A 5,531-nucleotide genomic window follows, 5' to 3' on the forward strand; every position below is an offset into this window, starting at 1 on the left:
GGCGAGCGGGGGCCTCTCACTATCGCGGCCTCTCGTTGCGGAGTGCAAGCTCCAGACACGCAGGCTCAGTAGTTGTGGCTCACGGGCCCAGTTGCTCCACGGCATGTGGTATCTTCCCAGACCAGGGCTCAAACCCATAGTCCCCTGCATTGGCAGGCAGACTCTCAACCACTGCTCCACCAGGGAAGCCCCGGGAGCAACCATATTAATAGAGTATTAAGAGTAGAAGCTGTTTAACTGCGGCTTAAGCAGGAACTGGGAGATAAAGCAGTAGGGACAACAAACACGAACACGTCTTCCAGAAATTTGGCTGTGAATTCAAGGGACGAATAAGCTAAAGCTGGATGTAGAAGAAAGGATATGAGATTGCAGTGAGAATTTTTTGTTGGTGGGGTGGAGAGATGAGGGAAATTTGAGCACGTTAAAATACTAATATGGGAGGGAGCCCAAAAGGAGGCAGGAGGAGAGAGAATGAATGTATGATGGAGCAAAATCCCTATGAGGACCCAGACGAATGAGCTCGAGCACACTGGAGATTTTAGCCTTAGATGGTAGAAGCACATCTCTAACATTTTGTCAGAGGAAAGTATGATTATCATGTAGGTGTTTGCAGGTATCAAGGTAAAAAGTTGAGGGGAGTGCCTGCCTGATGGCTTCTGTTTTTTTTTTTTCCCCCGTGGTAGTTTTGCATGGTCATCCACTGAAGGTGAAGAGGGAAGTAGTATGCTAGGAGATTTGAGGAAAGTGGAGAAATGCTCAGGTATTGACTACAGAACATGATGAAGAACTCCTCAGGCAAACTAGGGGTCACAGGCAGCTTTGAGGGTCCAGCTGAGGTGAGAGACTGAATTTGTAGTGGCATTAGAGTGATAATGTGATTTCCTACGGCAACACTCAGCATCGAGTTGTAGGAGTGGAAATGGGAGACAGTTGATTGAGGATTGGGCTTTTGCTCTGTAAGATGAAAGGATGACAAGGTGAAGATGTTAAGGACTCAGCAAAAGTGATTAGAGTTAATGGTCCAAGGAGTCTAGACTGCTTAGGGATTGAAGTGGAGATGGGGTTGATAGCAGGGAGGACGTAGAAGGGGCATGGGAGTGAAGGTCAGTGAGGGCTGACTGAGTTTGAGATTTCAAGAGTGGAGCAGTTGAGGAGAAGACAGTTGCCGAGTATGGTGGTAGGCCTGTTGGGGGCAAAGGTTAGTTCAGTTGAGGTGGTCAAAGAACTGAGAAGCCAGTGTCATGTGGATGGTTTTCATGGACAGTGAAGTCCTCTCGAATGAAGACAAACAAGGACTGAGGAGGGAGAGGAAGACTAACCCAGGTGCCAAAATGCCAGTAAGTGGTGGAGGTTGGTAAATTACCTGAATTAGCAGGGGGGAAAGGTGAGATTACCACAGATTTTCAAAGGGACCAGGGTGTTTATGTGAAAGCCAAGGAGTAATAATCAGGAAACTCTGAGGAAGAGAGGACACCAGTGTACATTGAATGTGAGGGAATAAGCAACATATATATGAGAAAGCTATATGGGAGTATTTTCCAGTAAGAGCCAGATTTCAGTTAAACCAAGGAGGGAAGAAGGACTCTCAGTGCTGGATTGAGAAAGGGGGAAGTTTTGATTATAGGCAGTGGGATTCCAGATAGCTATGACTGGGAGGAGGGGATCTCAGTTGCCTCTGCATCTGAGTAAGTGTGAGCTCTGTATTTATACCCAAGATGGCATAGGGGCTCCATTCCTACTGAGGTGCTTGGTTCATCAGCACCTACTGCAGGTGCTGTGTACCTACGAGGTCCCAGGCACTATGTTTGGGATATAAAAGTGAATAAGGAGTTCTCAGTCTCTGCCCTTGAGAGCTCAGAAACTAGTGAAATAGATGGACACATAAACCTAGGTCCATGGCATTGACTTAAGTGTGATGATTTGAGAGCTCTGAACAAGGAAACCTAGCTCAGCCCAGGAATGGGGGTGGGAGTTCAGAGAAAGCTTTTGGGCCATGATGACTGAATGTCAATTAAGTGAGGTAAAAGAGACGGAAGTGGGAATGTACATCCAGGCAAAGGCACAGAATAGCTAATAAAACACAGCCTATGTATGGCGAACTGTAAGTAGCTCTTGTTGCCAGGATTTTAACTATGAGGAAAGCAGTGGTGAGAACACGACAAGTGTCATATCTTGTTGTGTGTGTGTTTTTTTTTTTAAGTGTCATATCTTGGAAGGCTTCATAGGCCTTGTTTTGGACAGCCACTGAAGGGTTTCAGGGAGGAGAGTGAAAAAGATAAGCATGTAGGCAAATGCCAGCAAGGGGGAGGATGGATTTAAGGGGTCCTCTTGCTAAAGGCTGGCTTCCCTATTAGCAAGGAAAGGGGGACAGATCCTACGAAGATAAAATACCTTTCCATGTCTTCTGAAAGGAGGGGGCAGGGCAAATTCCTTACCAAATTCTCAGCTTTGGGCGGCGTTCAGCCACTTACCTTTACTCTGCTCCTTCTTCACAGAGCCCAGCAACTTCATGGCTCCACCTTTTGGCTATTCAGAGCCTTCTGTTTGGTACTCTGTACCCTAATGTTGTGGTCCCTTAATATCTACTTGAACTTGAATCTATTACCCTGATCTTCAGCTTTTGAATTTGTAAATCATATGTTTTATTCCCTTCAGCATTATAAATCTGAATAACAAATTCACATTTAGGTGTGCATGTCTGAGAGCCTTCTCTCATTATTTTTGTTTTGTATAATTTGGGAGTAGTGCTTAATAGTCACTTTAAAAAACTATATTCCTTTTTAACAACTTTTAAATTTTTTATTTATTTATTTATATTTCGCTGCGTTGGGTCTTTGTTGCTGCGCGCGGGCTTTCTCTAGTTATGGCGAGCAAGGGCTACTCTTCGTTGTGGTGCGTGGGCTTCTCATTGCAGTGGCTTCTCTTGTTGCGGAGCATGGGCTCTAGGCATGCGGGCTTCAGTAGTTGTGGCGCATGGGCTTAGTTCTCTGCGGCATGTCGGATCTTCCGGGACCAGGGATCGAACCCATGTCCCCTGCATTGGCAGGTGGATTCTTAACCACTGCGCCACCGGGGAAGTCCCAAAACTATATTCCTTTTAAAAAATACTATAATAGTAATATATGTCCATTGTTGAAAATTTGAAAAAATAGAGAAGCAAATGGAAGAAAATTAAAACCACCTATAATATCCCTCTCAGAGATAATTACTGCTAACATTTTGTGGTATAGACTTTTGAATTCACTGTGTGTGTGCGTGTGTGTATACAGACTTTTTGAAATAGAAATTCTCCCAATTTTATGAAAACATATTACATCATCTACATCAGAGGAAACTGGTCTGGCAGAATCAATATTCAAGTAGTACTTCCCGTTTCCTATCAAATGGATATAAGACCCATATATCCTACTTGTTACTGAATTTTGTACTGATGATTAGATTAAATACAGTAATTTGGTCACCTTTGAGCCAGAAAGGGCCTTTTGCATGTTTCCTCTTGGAATTTTGGCCTTGTGTCTATGTGCAGGTATGTTACAAAGGAATTTATATACTTTATAAGCCTTGACAAAAATTTTCCATTTAGTAGCATTTTGGGCTTACTCTGCTGCTGAACATCTGTTGGTAATAAAAATGTCCCCGGGGCTTCCCTGGTGGCGCAGTGGTTGAGAGTCCGCCTGCCGATGCATGGGTTCGTGCCCCAGTCTGGGAGGATCCCACATGCCGCGGAGCGGCTGGGCCCGTGAGCCATGTCCGCTGAGCCTGCGCATCCGGAGCCTGTGCTCCACAACGGGAGAGGCCACAACGGTGAGAGGCGCACGCACCGCAAAAAAAAAAAAAAAAAAAAAAAAAAAAAAAATGCCCTTGTACTGTGTACAGCCGTATCATATACTGCAGTATCACATAATTTTGTGGTTTATTAACCAGACTGCAGGTTCCTAACTGCTTTCCTGCCTGGGCATACAACTAAAATTTATTTCAAAGTGTTTCTTCCTTATCCCACTACTAGTGGTAGGCTATGCTAGTGTGTGCCAGGCACTGTCCAAAATCTTAAGGATACAAAGATAAAGAAATCAAAGCTCCTGGCTCAAGGATATCACAGAGTGTAAGTGAAAGCATCGTTGTATGTTTACATAAATTTATCTGCTAAAAAATCGACACTGTGAAACATCAATAATTTGTGAAACACGAAAAATTTCCTTTAAACTGTCAGATTAAAAAATGTGCAGTAAAAACGAATCTTAGGAAATACAGAAATAGAACTTCCAGCATTTTCCTTTGTCATAAAATGATTACATTTTGAATTGTCTTTCTAAAAGCCTTGACGTACCTATGAGGTTTTTTTTCCCCCATGGTTTTATTTTATTTTTTTATTGAAGTATAGTTGATTTACAATGTTGTGTTAGTTTAGGTTAGTGATTCAGTTATACATCTATATGTATTTTATTTCAGATTATTTTCTCTTACAGGTTATTACAAAGTATTGAGTATAGTTCCCCCTATGAGTTTTAATAGCTCTTATTTATTGTGCTCTGTGTGCCAGGCAATGCTAAACCTTTTTCATTTATTATCTTACTTAATTTTGTCAACTGATTAAGTAGGTTTTCTTATCCCCATTATGCATGAGAAACTCAGGTTCAGGTTAAGAAATACACACATTTGTGATGTGTCCAAAATCACAGAGCAAATGGTGCAGGTTTTCAAAGCCAGGCAAGATTTCAACCCACTTTTAAAAACGATTTTATAATGCACTGGCTCCCAATTCTTTGCCTCACTTGTTCTTCACAGAAAGTTTAGCAATATTGTCACACATCATTCAACGAACCACTTTCCCTGAACCGCTTGAATTAGTACATGTCCAAATTCTTCAAGACTAAGAGCCCCTGTATTTTCTAATAGAGGTCTACGTGGTTTGAGGATCCTTTCTACAGGTCCCAAGGCCGGCTTAGGTGCCTCTCCGTGCCTTCAAAACAACTGACACTCGTCAGTCTCCCACAAGCCTGTAAAGCTTATTGAAGACAGGCTTCTGTGCTGAATCCTAACCTTGTCTCACACCTGACCCGGTGAATGCTCAGGAGATGTGTGTTGAGTGCACGCATAAATGAATGACCAGACCCGCCCGACCTCTAGTTCTTATCCAGGTTTGTGAGTCTGGCTGTCTCCTTTCAAGTGTCGACGTCTCCACAAGATGATCAAGAATACACATCTCGCGAGTCTGCGCGTGAAAGGACCTTACAAAAGAGAACAATCTAATATAAAGCACTGAAGGGGCGCTATTCAAAAGCAACTACAAAGCTTCATTTATCAGGCCGGGGCTAGCGAGAATCTGGGCAGAGTGTGAACGAGAATAAAGCCAGCCTCTGGGTTTCCTACCCTTCTGCAGGTGCCTTCTAGTCCAGGCGCCTTACTGAGCTAATTCGGTGAGTCCAGCCACCTAGAGACGCAGCTGCTGTGGAACTACCACGTGCGCCCCTGCCTCTCGGCACTTTCCGCTTCCGCAGGATACGCTTTGCTACCGGAAGTGACGAAAGCTG

This window comes from Mesoplodon mirus (genome assembly GCF_964341445.2).
Source record: "Mesoplodon mirus genome assembly, chromosome: 2".
In the NCBI taxonomy this organism is placed as follows: domain Eukaryota; kingdom Metazoa; phylum Chordata; class Mammalia; order Artiodactyla; family Ziphiidae; genus Mesoplodon; species Mesoplodon mirus.